Below are 16,766 nucleotides of genomic sequence, written 5' to 3'. Positions count from 1 at the left end.
TCACATGCATCAGTCACACATATCACTCACCTGCAGTATGTCCAACACTAACGACCTGTTCACTTGAGATGAGGCAAGAGGCTACCTCCTCAAAAAGTGTTCCTCCATATGTGGAGAACCACCACCATTCATCTGTGCAGAGGATACATTTGCTCACAGCCTCTCCTTAGTACGCCTCGTCAGATCATCCATGCGCTTATGCACCTCTTTCACAGTGTGCCTCTCCACCACACTAGTCAGCAGATGAGTCCACATTCTCAGTCCAATGCGGCAGACTGTGTGTGCCATGAGATGGGTATGCATATTGGGAGGACGCTTGTCGATGGACACAGCAATGTTGTGTGACATGATGGTGCATGCATGGTTGCACTCTGTGTGGGGCCTATGTGTGTGAGGACCTTGGAAGGATGTGCTAAGGTGGCCCTTGTATTCTGCCATGTCTTGTGCAGTTGCATGTTGACGGCAAGAGTGTTGGGCCCTGTGTTACAGGTCAAGGGATGACCAGTCTCCACATTCACTTCCCAGGTGGTACATGTAAAGATGAACACATGTGGTCTAAGTCAAGGCTGTGTGCCCAGGCCGCAATCTGTATTGCAGGATGTGTGTTGGCCTCTGGTGGATATAAGCTTGACTGAGTCATCTGGTGCGGGTGCATAGTCGATTGTTGGTGGATGTGTGGTTGTGGGGGTGTATTGGGACCTGGATGGCCATTGATTGGGATGGGTGGTGGATTGCTGACTTGCTTTGCGGCAGTGCTGATGTATAGTAGGGAGCATGGGGTCTGCCGTGTCCACCTTACCCATGGCCATATACCATGGTCATATGCAAGAGGAGGGTCCTGGGTCAGTGGAGGGTGACGAATTGAGCGTACAGCCCTTTGGGTATTGTGTATGCAATGGATGGGAATGCAGAATAACTCTGACACCAAATAATCAAACCAACTCAGGAAGATGGCAAAGGTTGCTGTTTTATTAACAATTATCTAAAACAGGGAGTTACAACGGACATCAACAGAAGTTTGCTCGAGCTCTCAGTGAATTTCTCATAAAAACACATTTATATACTAAAAAATCATCTTAGGTGACGTCATACTACGCAAAAAATGAGAAAAACCTACAAGGGATTGTGATACGTTTAAGGGGAACATCTAAGTATACTTTCTATACGGGCTGGGATTGTGATTGGATATCTACTGTCAGGTGGACAACGTATGACTACCTCTAAAACATGTCATCTTCAACAATATTAAGTACACGGTATATCATTGGTCTTCTAACTATAAGGCCCTTTGTTATACTGCCCTCTATAATTGGTTGGCACGCTCCTGCCATGTCTGGAACATTTGGTTCACCTAGCAGCACGTAAGCTCACGGCCACGCGCCAGGCGGTACAATTGACTTTACCTCCCCATACAATTAGCCCATCATCTCTCATCACCCATGCCTTCAGCCATGAAGAGTGTCTTTGAACTTGGTCTTGCAGATTATTTTTGTCTCTGGGAATGTATGGGAGTGTGAGCATTCACTATTTTTGTTTTAGGACTCCATGCCCAACTCTATTTCCATTCTTGGCTCACGTTACAGGAGACCACGATTTGGTTCATTTTTCAGCATTTAAATGTCTTAAATGTATAAAACATGGCACGCTTGGTGTTCTTTCTTTGCACCTTAACAAAGGATGATTCAGATTTTCACGTTTGCTGCCTTTAAGAATAGATAACCAGCCTTGGCTGCTTCAGATTTGACACCAGGCCAGACAGCCTCAGCATTCATTTCCACAATCTTAGTTAATGCTTGCTGCAGCACAGTTCTTGGCCTTTCCTCTCCATGGGTCCTGGCTTAATACAATTCATCACACCTATGTCCAGTTTCTATACAATGGAGGCTTTGCCTGCAGTCTATTCACTACATATAGCCATCTTCTAAGATTACTTAATCTACTTGCATTACAGCATCTGTACAGTTATTGAATGACTTGCATTTTCTTCAATGTTTTGCACACATGAAATCTTCTCGCATATAAAAATTCACGTGTTTCTTAACTTCGCCATCAGTTTCTGTAAGATCCATGCATTCTCTTCAGCCAGTCTCTTGTGATGTCGCTGGCTTCTCTTTCACTCTTTTTCATATTCCTTCAGGGAGTTCCTCCCTCAGATTATCGTCTATTCGGGGATACATTTGATAAGGTTTTCTCAGAGGATATCTTTCGAATACTCGCCGTGGTTTGGTCCCAACTGCTGGTGTCAAGCATGGCACAATCGCAGGCTTCCAACATATAGGCGGAAGGGGGGTTGCATTTTCTGCAGAGGCATGTAACTGCTCTTCTACTTAATGTTTGTGGAGATGGTTCAATGATGCTGGCTGCCTGTCTTAGTAATATGCTATAGTCCTCACTTATGCCCCATCCATGTTCCCAGTTGGCCATGCTAAATGTTGTTCCCTTGGGGTGGTAAGTGCTCATTTTCTGCAGATCCATGCATGCATTTGGGAGGTGGTTAGCATCTTGTATTACATGCTCACATGTCTATCTGTTATGGGTGATCAGTTGCAGTCGTGTTGTGATTGGTCAGTGTCATTGTATGTGAGATGGCTGCATGGTACCTATGCCTTCCTTCGGACATGCACATGTTTACACAGATAATGAACGGCCTCTCCTCTCTCCTTTACCATTCAGTGTCACATGCAGATGAGGGAACCAGCATGAAGGACGAGACAGTTGCAAGGCCAAGGCAATCCCAGAGGCGGCATAGACCACGACAGCGGATCCCGTCATTCACCTCATCCGAGTGACATATGGCTGCCAATGGTAATAATAATACATTCTCTGATGGTGCTGGGGATGACATGAGGGGCATCTGCATGGACCTAGAGGGTGAGTCTTCAGGGGCTGAGGTGCACAAGGATTCAGCCATACCTACAGACAGGCAGGTTGCCACTGAGTTGCCATCTGTGGTGCCAGTATCAGGTGTGGTGGAGGATTGAGGGCGCAGTTGTGGACCTGGCCATGGTGTCTGGTGGGGGTGCATCATCCGATGTGCAGGCTTGGGACATGTGCCTGCAGCAGGACGTTCTGCATGACACATTGGTTTTGTTACCTATTCACAGTGTCCCGTGGCCATTGTCTATATTGTATACAGGGCTGCACACATGTGTCGACACAACCACACAAACTATCCCGGCAGTGAGTGTCAATGATGAATTTGGGATGCAGTGGTACCCCTGCTCATTTCGGCCATGGCTGGCAGGTGGCTGCAATGGAGTCCCTGGACGTGGTCCATGGGTAACTTGCCAGCCATCATGGGAAGGTGTGCCACATCCTGTCGCAGATGGCTGGTGCACTGCGTGCTGTGGTGACCATGGTCCGGGCAAAACCCAGGTGACACACACCTCCTCCACAGCAACTGCTCCCCAGGAACCCAAAGGTGTGGCCTCCATGCTTGCAACCACCCCCGGCTCCTCGGCCCACATGCACCCATTTGCTGGTCTAGGGCCTGCTTCAAACTCAGTGGGGCTGCAAGTGAATATGGAGGGCATTCCGGTGGAACCAGGCTCAGGTATGTCTGGCAGCCAAGATCAGGGGGTGCAAGTGGACATGCCACTTTAGGAAAGTGGTGAGCCAGTACTCCCCTCCAGGAGTCGGTCGTCTCTCCGGAGGGCCAGTGCCAGAGGCCGGCTGCCAGGTGGCAGGGGCATTTGCTTCAGCAGAGGCAGGAACACCAGCGGCTTCTTGCCCGTAGGGCAGAGCAGTAATTCCTGGTCTGCAAGGGGGAGCAAGTTGCAAGGCAATGTATTCATGTGGCAACGACATTCCAACGGCAGCGCCTGTGACAGCAGGAGGAAGCAAGGTTGAGTGCTATTGAGGAGGCAGTTGACACACCAGGGCTGCGGTACGTGCAAGGGTGGAGGGATTAAGTGCTGATATTCTGAGGGAGAGCATGAGGGATGCACAGGAAATTGAGCAGTCAACTCGTGAGACCCTGCAGGCCCTCAGGAACATCACAGAGACACGCCTGCGGCAGGTGGAGGCAGACTCCAAAGTCACATTGGAATTTGATTTGGCAGGGATTGGACTGCAACAGTGACTGTTGTTGTTTCACTTTTTTGTTGTTTGCCTCATTATTACTATTTATTGAGAGGGGATTCCTGTGAATTTCTTTTGGACGATTTGTCCCATGCTTTTTGTTGGATTTAGAATACAATACTGTTTTTGTTGTTCTATCAGATTCATGTGGTTATTCTTTTCTTATTTTTCGCATATACTCTTTCTACAATGCTTCTGTGTGTGTGCAGTCATCTTTTGTAGTGCGTGTTCCACTGGTCTGTTTATGAGGGTGCATGCAACATCATCATGTGGCATGTAGGATTTGTGCTTACGTATGCGCATTGCCAGCAGGCAAAATGTATGCTGTATGCAGGTGTCAGGATCACAGACATGCACCGTTGTATTGGCATATGTGGATGTATTCATTGTGGACTTTTAATGTGATTTCTGAACTCCATAGGCATAATCGTTTACATGGTGTCACACAGCACCTTCAGTGCAGTGGCACAGAAAAGTCTTTCAGATTTCCCAAGGTTTAAATACCTTCTCTGGGATAAACTACTGTTTCCCAGAGCAGTAAAGTGAAATTGGCTTTACTTACATTTGTAACTTTGTAGACCCAGCACACACTATCTTACAATACAGTGCTGTGCGCTAAACCAGGTTTGGTCCCTTTGTTCATTTTGCCTTTGGCGGGATTCGCGAGTGAAGCCCGTCTCTGGCTCCAGGGTGTCTGGGGTGGGCACGAAGTGAGGGAGGTGCCCAAAACTCCCTGTGCTTAGTCTACTAGGACACCCAAATGCACTCTTTAGTGATTAGCCGGCTGATTGTCCGGCAAGGACAACCACCCTGCCGGGTGACTAAAAGCTAGGCTGGAATAAATGGGAGAGAACTGAATAAAAGGCAAGTCTTTTGGCTTGGAAGGCAGAGTCGACCACTGGATGAAGGAACCAAAGAAGAAGTTGAAGAGGACGCCTGCTGCAACTCCTGGACTATTGGTTTGCCCGGTGAAGCCCTGCTGCTGTGTTGAAACTCCAAATTTGTATCGACAGAGAAGCCCCTGCAAGGACGAATACTCCCCTTGAGTTGGTGGGACCAATCAACTCCAAAGTAAGCCACCTGGACATTCTCTCGGAGCTGGTTGACTTTCCACAGAGATGCTGCTGGAAACCGAAACGCCAGGGAGAGGAACACCAGATTGCGTGTGTTGCTTTTAAGCTGGCCAAGAGCTCCAGGAAGATCCTCCAGACTCCCAAGAAGCGGGGCTGACAGAACCTGAGCCCCCTCAGTGCGGGACCCCAGAAGCAAGGAAAGCCCATCTCGACAGCCAGGAACCGCAGTGTTGCTATTTGCGATAGATGGGAGGAGCTGAAACACCGAACAGCCGCTTGTTTGAAGATTGCCGGTTGCGAGCGGTGACCATCCCATTGCAGTGCAGGAGTCGCCAGAAGTCCTCCCTCTTGTCTCCGCGACTGAGGTCCAGGAACAGTGAGATCTGCAGAGCTGCTCAGGAACAAAAGTCATCTGCTGCACTTTTTCTTCAATCCAAAGTTACTTTAAAAGCCTGAGAGAACTTACCTCTTGCTGTAGAGTTGCTTGCATCTTCTACTACTCACAAGTCTAATCAGCATGTGGCCCTACATTGAATCTTCTTTTTCTTCAAAGACTTCTAAAACATTGTGCAAAGACTTTTCTTAACCTGCAAAGAAGTGTTTCAGCACATTTAGACTTTTTGCCAATTGACTTTGGCTTAGCCTGTTCCCCTGAATGACTCTTATTGGAGGATCTGAAAGTATTTGCCTGCTTAAGAATATGTGTGGTCTCTTGTATGTTCTAATAACCTTTTCCTTATTCTTAAATGACTGTAATGCAACAGTGATATATTGATGTCCCCACCACCTGAGCTGTTGAAGTCACCAGAGGGTGTAGGTTGTGTCGTTGGACCATCCCAAAAGGGTACTTACTGATTTAGAAATAGTAAGAGTGTGTATTTTGGGAAGTATATTTGAGTGTTACTGTTATATTGCTCCCTTCTGAAGACGGCTTACCTAACTGACTGATAAAAAAAATGCATAATTGTTTATGCAAGAAACCTTGGGTGTAAGTGTTTAATTGAATACTTGTCACTGTGAATCTCTGTGTAACTCCCCTACAGCTCACATTGACCCCTCTTGAGATAAGCCTGGTTGCTCAACAGATAAGCCTGGCTGCTCAACACGCTACCATAACTGTGTAGTACAAGCTTATACCAAAGGTTGGGTTTCCTATTACCTGTAGTCAGGGTTGTTGTAGTGTTCGGTGCTGCATACAATCGTGCCTAACAGTGGCTGTATGTGTTTGTGGAAGGTGGTTGTGGGATGATTTTACGGTTAGTGTTTGTGGTTGTCAGTGTTGTCCTACATTAGATTAATTGCACAGATGGTCAAGTATGCATGTGGGTTGCCTGTACATGTCTATGTGTTAGTATTTGTGATGATGATGACTGTGCCTTGCAGTGCGCATGGATGTTGCACTGTAGACGCATATTTACATGTGATGTGGTTGATGTATATGTCACCACTACTCATATGTGTTTGTAATTGTGTCGTGGATGTGACTGTTCTCTCATGTGTAGTGTTGCTATCGCCAAGGTTTTGTCGGTGTCACATGGGTGTCACCCGTGTGTTGGGTGTGGCTAAGTTGCCAGTGACAGTGTTTGTTGCTCAGTGATTTTGCTGGTCCCAATGAAGCCACTGTGATGTTCTGTACATGTATCGGGAATGTCTGTGCTATGGGATTTGTACTTTTGTGCAGGGTTGGATTCTTTTCATGCACCATGGCTACTGATGCATGTGTTACTCACCAGACGGCAGTGCCACATCTGTAGGTCTGACGGTGTGTGCGTAAGGTATTTGTGGCTGTACATGTGCTTCAGGTGAATGCATGTCGACAGCACCACGTGTGTCTCTGATGTATTTGGCCATGGATTTCTCGAAGGCGGACATCATGTGAGAAGCATCTGTGTAGTATTTGTATCTGACCAACTGGTGCACTAGAGTGGGTGGGGATGTGATGTACCAACGAACACTCACACTTCTAGGGATGGTGTGGCAACCCGTTCACGTTGATGTGCACATGCACTCAGGTGGTGGATCTCCCGCATTTTTGTTCTTGCGGGACATGTGCATTCCATTTGCTCAAAAGGGTTGTTATGGTGGACCAGTAGTTGCAACGGACATAAGGTTTCAACACCAGTTATTGGGGTGGTGGGAATGACAAGTTGTGTCAGTGATTGGGGGACACTCATTTGTAAAGGGACACACACAGGTTGTAGTTCAGATGATGTTTGATCAATATCCATGAACAGGTTACAGTAGGGTGGTGTGGTTGCACACTTGAAGTGGTGACACTTCTGGTGGAACTTGTTGGGTATTGGCCTATGTACTGGCATGCAGTGGAATTTAGTTTTGGGGGCAGGGCAGAGTTCTTGTGTGGTGCAGTACCAGCAGGACACTGTCTGTTGTGGCCCTGTCGTGACTCACAGTGCAGCCCTCAATGCATTCTCCTTGCCTGTGCATCCAGATGATGTGCTTAGTTGAGACTCACGTCCAACGCTGGCCATTTTGTTAGGCTTGGTGGGTGCCCAGTGGTCAGGATTAATGGCAGAGTGTGTCAAGGTCCACCACACAGGGCCCAAGAGGCTCTTCTCCTGGTACTCCTACCAGGGGCAGGGACCCACGTGGCCCACTACCCTGGGTCTTATTTCAGCATCAGTCTCTCCTCTGGGCAATAGAGTGGGGCATGCACTGGGGGCACAGAAGCCTGGGGTGGGGTTAAGTGTGTGATGTGTTGATTGTTGGGACTACAGGGGTTAGGTTTTTTGGGTGTATGTGCACTTTGCATGTGTCTGGCTCTGTTTTGTGGGTGTATGGGGAGTAGGAATAGTGAGTGTAGGTGCACTTTGCATGTGTGTGGCTCTGTTTTGTGGGTGTACAGGGAGTGGTATTAGTGGGCATAGGTACCCTTTGCATGTGGATGGCTTAGTTTGGTGGGTGTATGGGGAGTAGAAATAGTGGGTGTAGGTTCACTTTGCATGTGTGTGGCTCTGTTTTGTGGGTGTACAGGGAGTGGTATTAGTGGGCATAGGTACCCTTTGCATGTGGATGGCTTAGTTTGGTGGGTGTATGGGGAGTAGGAATAGTGGGTGTAGGTGCACTTTGCATGTGTGTGGTTCTGTTTCGTGGGTGTACAGGGGGTGGGAATAGTGGGCATAGGTGCTCAGGGTTCTTGGTAGTTGGTATGGGTGCAGGTAACGGTCATTGCTTGCTGGTACTCGCCATGCTATTTGTGTATTTTCACTCCATCTGGTGTCACAGGTCGGAATGGGCGCAAAGCAGTCGGTTTCGGTGACTCCTTGCTTTGCGCTAGGGGTGTTTTCTGGGCGTGTCATGTGCTATCCTATTTTCTTTGCACTGTTGGTCTCTGCTTGGGCTTGATTCTGTAAATCACCTACTCTTGTGATGCATTTTCGCAGCGCAATTCTAGTGCACGCGTGAAGGTTTTTGCACTAGATTTCCACGTGTTTCTGTAAATCAGGCCCCAGGGGTGCAGGGATGTAGACAGATTTGCCCGGATTCAAGTGGGGAGTTTGGGTTAGAGCGGGGTCCCTTGAAGCCACCGTTTCCAACTTACCCTGTAGGCACTGCATCCTCCCTGATAAAGCTTTGCTCGTCTATAAGGAAAATGAGAGCTGTCCTAACATGCTGGTCTCTCTGAAAGGCTTGCAGGGCTGGGACCTGCACAGACACAAGCAGAGACATGCTGGTATATAGGCAAAGCAACTGATTGCCTGACACACTACTACCTCAGAAAGGTTTGCTCTACTGGGGAAAGGGTAGACATAGTATTGCCCTGCTGTAAGTAGGGGAAGGGCACACACACCATTGGCACTATACAAAACCCCAAACTATTGGCTTTGTCAAAGCTTAACACGAGAATGCACGCGTTCCCGCTCGGCCTCCTAAGACTGATTAGGAGATGTCATGAGATGTGTGACTGTTATGCATGTGCCCTTATATGAACACTCATATGGAAATGTATGCGTTCTTCACTTTCCTGCCTTACAGTGTCCAGCTGTTTGTCCTGTGGGCATGAGAGATTCCTCTCCAGCGCCACCTGCCAGGCTCTCGCGCGCTCGCCTGTCTCTCTTGCTGGTTGCCTAAGGAAGGGAACATTGCTTGCAAATGTGGCATAGGAAAAATGACAGCTTCGGGCCATTTTCCGCCTTATGTGTTGTTGGTTTCTTTTTTTTTTCGAACCAAAGAGGCAGATAATAACTGTGGTTTGTTCTCTGGCCCATCGTCGATGCTTCATTCTTGACTGATTATTCCCATAAATGGATATTTCGACATTTCAATCTGCATCATTGTAAAGCCTCAATAGGAATGTGGTGATTCGACTTGTTTTCAGGGTCTCCCAAGCACCCTCTTCCCCCACATTGTTCTTTTATGGCTTGTTACAGATCTAAGTGTTCTTCATGCTTAAGCTTTCTCTCATCAATTAGGCTGTGTTTTGGCATCACATTGCTTTGCTGTTTTTGCTCATAATGTGGCATTTATGTTGGTATGGGAAGACCTGCCAGCATCAGAATTCAATGTGTTGTCCACTCAAAAAGAAGGCCTGGTTGACATAGCACAACGTGCCAGGCGGATCGATCCACTCATTCTTTCTAGATCCCATCTAAGGACACATTTATTTGACCCGTGCCCCCCCCCCCTCGGCCCCCATTGATCACCTCCTGCCATCAGCTCCCAATTAATGGCAACACAACCAGATTGTGTGGCACTACCACTGCTTTATTGGCAAGAGTCAACTTACAGGCGATGTGATGCAAAGCCTCGGGAATTTGGAGAAACTGGCGCGGGACTGTGTGCCGCTGGAGGGATGCCATGGCCCGTCTTAGTGGTACTAGAGTTACCAATGTTGCTGCCCCCCTGTTGTCCCATCTCACTCTCGTTTATGGTACCAGAAACTTTTGTTCTATTCTCGTTTTCTTTTCCCCCTGCTAGGTTTTCCTCATCTCTCGCTTGCTTGCTTGCTATGGATAGTTGTATGCTTCTGCTTCCCTTTGGGGACATTCTTTCTAGGCCCTGGAATTGCTTTTCGAGCCCGCTCTTCTACCCCCCATGACTTCACCGTCCCCGCTCTCTTTCACCCTGGATTGCTTTTGCTTAAGACAGCCTTGTGACTGCTTGACCCCATTTTGCTTGGTCAGTGTGTCCCTTCCTGTACACACCTTATAACTCTGCTGTGACAACCCATAAACAAATTTTTTAGTTTTAGCTATTAGGTGGCACTAAAGCGCTACTTATATGCCGAAATATTTCCATAAGAATACAGCTATGGAGAAATGGCATATATCAAGGGCCACACAGCTTGTTCGTGTTTTATGGTTATTTACCCACCTATTGACTGCCCATGGCCATGCTAATCCCTATGGCATTCCCACACGCTTCTTGCCCCTTCTGCCCAAAAATACGTCGTCCTATGATCTCTTTGAGCTATCTTTATCAAGACTTAGCATCAAACTTTGTGCTTGAAGGGCCTGGCAGTGTTTTTTTTCAAAGCAGTCTTCTGAGAGTTAATGGCTTAACTGAACGGTAAACACACTACTGGTGTAATATAAATGTTTTAACCATGTCTGCCTTCAGCCACTCGTTTTATAAGCACTATGCGTGCGGATCACTGAAATCCTGTTAAAAACAAGCATTGGCAAAGCCAACAGTCTTGGCGTGTGTATAAGTATTAGACATTTGCATGACACTGTTATTGTATGTCCAGGTACTCGCACCATGTTACAGCTGCTACCATCAATGTCCAGTTAATACCACTGCAACATTATTTGTCAAATGCCTTTCCCCTGCCTACTGAAATGCCAAAACTACATGTTTAAAAAGAGAATGTTAATATAATGTGGCCAAAGACAGGAAACCTAAAGGTATGTGTGGGTGGGAAACTGGTCAGAGCAGATGTAGAGGAGGTGTTCTACAACCAGGTTGTAGAGCCTCTCTTTCTGTTTGCTCCTCAAACTGGAATAGCGCAAGGAGGAAACAGCGTTCCAGGATTGGGAGAGTCACAAGCATAGGGGAGCCATTTTGAAATAGGTGGATTTTTACATACAAGAAATATTTGGACACTGGTAATTTGTTTTTATATTACTAGTCTAAGTATGTATACGAATACCCAAATTCAAAAATAAAGATATTTGAAATAATCATTAAAGGTAAAAATAAAAAGGTGTGACATCAATGCTGATATGTTATGTTATTTGCAAGATCTAACCAGGTGAAAACTATATAGAGGAAGAGATCTAGATTGTATAGTTGGTCCTCGCTTCAAAAGCTCTAGAGCAGTAGTTTCCAAGGTTTGGCCCCCAAACACTGGAACTCTCTCCCATTAAACATCAAAAAGGAGGATTCCTTCTCTGCCTTCAAAAAATCACTAAAAACCTGGCTTTTCATCCAATTCGAGTAAACCAACACTAAAGCCACCGCTAGACAACTTCCTGACTCCTAGCCAATTGCCCAGGTCTAGGCAGACGGCCTCATTAAGTAGGGTGCAGCCGTATCTTGTAAATATTCCGCATGCCGGTATTCTCTTCTTCTATTGCATCTTAATAGTCCCTGTACAATGCTTATGTCTGTACTCTTTTTTTTCCATTCTGTATGTTTAAAAGTATTTGCAACAATGTTTTATGCCGCAACACATTTACAAATATTTGTATATATTTAACAGCTATGTGCATATAATTCAACAATGCCAAGATGTCTGTAACTATGTCGTGATTCCTTAGGGTCTGGGCGTGTAACAATTGTAATAAATAAAAATAACAGAAATAAATAGGGGGGCATGAGGTTAAATTGTATATAAAAAAATGTCCATCACGCAAACATAGAGACTGGTATTTCAAATTTAGAGTCACTGTTTGCCTATGCTCGAAGTAATAGGTCCCAAATTGGGGATCACAAAAGAACTAAGAAACTGCAGACTGTGTAGCGAAGAGCCTGAATCTCTAAAACATTTAGTAATGTGCTGCTCCGAATTGATGCTGGAGAGGATTGCACACTTTGGTCATTTTGTAAATTCTCTGTCTGCAATAATAGCATCTGACTTCTGTATTAGGCTAATGACGACCTCACACTTATCACTTACGCTAGCATTAGTGAAATGCCTGATAATAATCTTTGCTAGTATTGATAGGGTAATGGGTCAAGCCCAAACAGAACTAAAAGCACTAAATGGGACTTACATTTCAAATTCTACTTTATCTGTCTTATGCTGATTATATGTGTGTTAGGAAGTAACAAAAGGCTTGCAAAAGGTATGAGAAAGCCTTGAAATATTATTTTTCTTCTTTAAAAAGAATTTTTATTATATGATTTTGATGATACGATTATGAGATAATGTAAAAGTACTTTGTGTACTAAACACATTTTAAATAAAAAAAGAAAGAAATTAACATACTACCGCCCATGGAAGTAATTGGTGCATGGGCCAAAATTCTGTTAGGAAGCAGGACTTGCCATTTGTAGTTTGACCATCAGACTGAAACTTCAAAGAATCTATTTTTATAAGTGTCTGTTGTCCGGGAGGATAGCTCAGCGGCAACATGCTCGCTTTGGAAACAAGACGACATGAAGCAACACAGGTTCGATCCCTGGGTCCGTGCTTAGAAACCTCCGGGTATTAAGCACGCTATAAATATGTAACTAAGAGACATACTCCTGGAACAGCACCTCGATGCCTCTGGGCTGTGTGAGTGCTTTAAAAATGCAAAATAAATATGTTCCCTGAGCAAGGTATCTGCTAGTTAAATACCTCAGAGTTCATCTTCCATCGTGTTTGGATAGTACCACTTGTGAGATAATGGTGCACAAATGAATGCTTAAATTCCCTTTGATGTCTCACCATGCCCTCTAATCAGAACTGCAGCAGTGCTTCTCCCCCACTGATCATCTGGATCTTATGCTAGCCACCATTTATGGAGTGGGTGCCATTTTATTGGGGGATTATGGGAACTGTCATCAATGGCTAAACTGAACCTTTTATCCCCTACGTCTCTGGTGTTAATTATCTAGTTTCAAGATATTGGCAGGTCATCACATTTCCTATGCATCTATTTCATGCTGTCCCTCAGCCTGCACTTGTAGAAGAAGGATTCCTGAGCTAAGGGGTACATCTTCCCCAATGTCTGAACTGCTGGGAAACAGAGGCAGTCCTAAATTACTAGGTGAATACTATTTCTACTTGCGAGGGATCTTGAAAATGTAGCCCCAATTTTTGTTGAATTGTCACAAGGGCCCCTGTCTGATGCTGACAGCATTAAGGGGGGTCCCCTAAAGGCTTGGTAGGTGAGGACTTCCTGGAGTTCCCTTCCTTGATCCCCATGACAAGGTAGAGGACAGTCACATGTTGCAGCCCAGCATATCCCCTCCCCAAGTGAAAGAGCATAAATCTGTCCTTAGCAAGACCTAGAAACATCGAGAAGGCACAGATGTCCCCAGACTGGTGCCAAAAGTAAACCCCGAAAGTTTTCCAACATGTTTGTGGTACAGACCTGTGAGATACTCTCGGGCTGCAAAAGTCCCATAGTTTGCAAACCTTTTGAGGTTCATGGTCTGCAAACTAGGCTGTACCCACGTACGCTTCACGCCTCTTGAATCCCAAACACCGTTCCCCTTCCAAACACTTATTGGGGCGGAACCTACTGCCATGGTCCCCAAGTTGCTCCCAATGAGCAGAATAACACAATGGATATTCCAGAGAGGTGAAACTCCCTTTCACATCCCTCATCCCTACTACCAAAATCAGGATGAAATCTAAGATGGCCACCTTTCCTCTCAAACACTAAAAATCCACTCCCCTCCCACTCAATCAGTCTCAAGTCATCCCTGGGCAGTCCAAAATGAAACACATTTGTGCAGACCCTTCCCCATAGTCCAGCCCAGGGGTATTGGTCAAAAACCTGCATTGACTTAGGCTCACAGCCATTTTCTATTGGAGTGTGAAGAGGGAAGAAAGATTATGTTGACGTGGAGACAGATGGTTTGGGAAGTTTGGTTGAACGACTGGAGATGGAGAGAGAGAAGTTGAGAATATATCAGTAAATGTGCAAAGGAGCTTGTAAAACAGTTTTCGAATTGGTGAGTGGGAGGGGAAGAGAGTTTGTGAGAACAGAGTGAAGGAAGGAACTGTACATACAGTTTTTGAGAGCAGCGGGCATGAAAAAAGTGGGAGAGAGTGCGTGACCAGATTGAGGGAGGGTGGGCGGATTTCAAGGAGAGCTTGTGAGACCAAAGTGGGCAGAGGCGGGGATGGAGCAGTTGGAGTCTGGGCAGAGAGAGAGAAGACTGCAAGTGGAGCATACTACGCGTAGTAGCAGGTTGAGAATAGAGGAAAGATTGGAAGTGGAGAATATCACGACCAGGAGGTTGGCAATAGAGAGGAGACTGGTGGCAGGGCATACCGCAGGGAGGAGATTGGGAACAACAGAAGATCGCAGGTGGAGAACATCTCAGGGAGTTTGGTGGCAATAGAGATAGGATTACAAGTGGAACACACCAGGACGATGGGCTGGAAATCAAGAAAATGACAGTGAGAATATCAAGAGGATGAAGTTTGGAATAGGGGGCAGTGTGGTGCTGAAGAAATGAGAATGAAGATTAGGTGGATTGTAGGGATGAGGATGGTAGAGAAGGATACCAGATGGAAGAAGTTTGCGTGAAAGAGCAGCCTGACAAAGAGAGATATCAGAGGGGAGAGAATGGACTGAGAGAGAGAGAGCGGGTGGAAAGAGGAGGCAAAGAAAGGAGACTGAGAAGACAGAGGAGTCTTGCAAGATGGAACACCAGCGGGGGGAGCATATCAAGCTGTGGTGAAGCCAGCCCCCAGCTGGAGGGATGAATCCCCATCAAACTGAAGAGGTTACAGGTAGAAGGGAGCAAGGACTGTATAATGACGCTCAGCCCGTGGCACTGACGAGAAAGGGACACTACAGAAAGAGCCTGCCAGGTCTCTTACCTGTGAGAGCAGAAGCGCTCAAACATTGTACAGCAGCAACACACTTACAGTGGCAGAGAACAGAAGCCTGCCCTGTTTATAGCAATATACCCACATGATGATGCCAATGACTTAACTACTTTGGCTAGCATTTAGATAGCTTACACCTCAACAAATGATTAGCATCTCTTTGTGAAACTAAATATCCTTAAATTGTTGGTGAATAATGGATGTATTGGACCAAATGCAAACAATGTTCATACCAGGTAGACTTGGTCTCTCTCTCTCTCTCTCTCTCTCTCTCTCTCTCTCTCTCTCTCTCTCTCTCTCTCTCTCTCTCTCTCTCTCTCTCTCTCTCTCTCTCTCTCTCTCTCTCTCTCTCTCTCTCTCTCTCTCTCTCTCTCTCTCTCTCTCTCTCTCTCTCTCTCTCTCTCTCCCACCGTTTTGAGGCTGGCACCACCCTGCATATCCAGTTATGGCAGGAAGGTTCCACAGGACCCCGATCGCCCAAGGCAGGTGATAAAAGTCAGAGGAGGAACAGCAACTTACAATGGGCTCTGAAAGGAGAAGGGGCATAGTAAAAGAGAAGACTTTGGCCCAAGCCCTGGTGGACGAGGGGTCCCTCCTACATGATTCAATCAACTGCCAGAAGATCACCTCCCAGTTGGGGCTGTTATACCGGAGCCAGCGTTGACGACCTCCTAATGGAGAAGTTCCACCTATACATTTCTCTCCTCAAAGTGGCACAGCAGAGAGTACCATCCAGAACTGGATCTGCCAAGTGGCACTGAGAGAAACAAGGACACCAGGCGGTAGAGACCCGGGAGTTAAGTTGGTTTGTATAATTTATCTTTATCAATTTGTGCCATCCTGTACAAGACCCCTAAATAAAAGAATCTTTAATTTGAGTTCCTGGTCTTGGTGGCTTCCTGCCCTATTGCTGCCACACGATAGATCTGTGTTCAAATTGCATTCATGCTCACAAGTCACCAACAAAACATAGTTTAGTGCTAGATGTCAGCGCTCATCCAGAGATGAGTTGCCTTCTGATGGCAGGCGCTCTAAACACTTCTTTAAAGGGTTAAAGATTGTTTGAGGAATTTCTGGACGGGATGGTAATTTGTACTGTGCTTACATAAGAAATATAAACATGCTCCGGTGTTTCAAGTTAGACTCCCAGTGGAGAGAGTGTATTTGATGGCCCCTTTGTTTATGGGTTAGCTCCTCCATGGGCTACTGGGTCTTTAATATATTGAATAGGGGTACCTTCACTTAATTAGTCTCCTCCTTCCTAATTTAGGGACAAATGATCAAGCTGTTGGTCTACCTGTACCAGGGTCCCGATAAGAAGATATGCCCTCCGAGAGGGTATTAAGTGACCCCGTCCTAAATGGCTGATTTGCAGAAGCGTTGATTCATGTGACTCAGGTCCCCAAAATATGTGTGAGCTCCTTTAACACATTATTTTCCTTTTTGAATCTGGAGAATTCCCTCCTAATCAATGTCAGGACCAGATCTTTATTTTGACAAGATCCTAGAAAGATGTTTACTCCAGACATGAGAGAGTGGGACATGATCCTTGACTTGACTTGATGATGGAGAGGATTAATCTAGAATCATTCCCATTTTGCGTAACACCCTTCTATAATATTTATTGAAATGGTCATGTTTGCTAATGTGACTTGTCT

Source organism: Ambystoma mexicanum, chromosome 9 (genome assembly GCF_040938575.1).
Source record: "Ambystoma mexicanum isolate Mex_15411 chromosome 9, UKY_AmexF1_1, whole genome shotgun sequence".
NCBI classification, from domain to species: domain Eukaryota; kingdom Metazoa; phylum Chordata; class Amphibia; order Caudata; family Ambystomatidae; genus Ambystoma; species Ambystoma mexicanum.
This window is presented reverse-complemented; position numbering follows the sequence as displayed.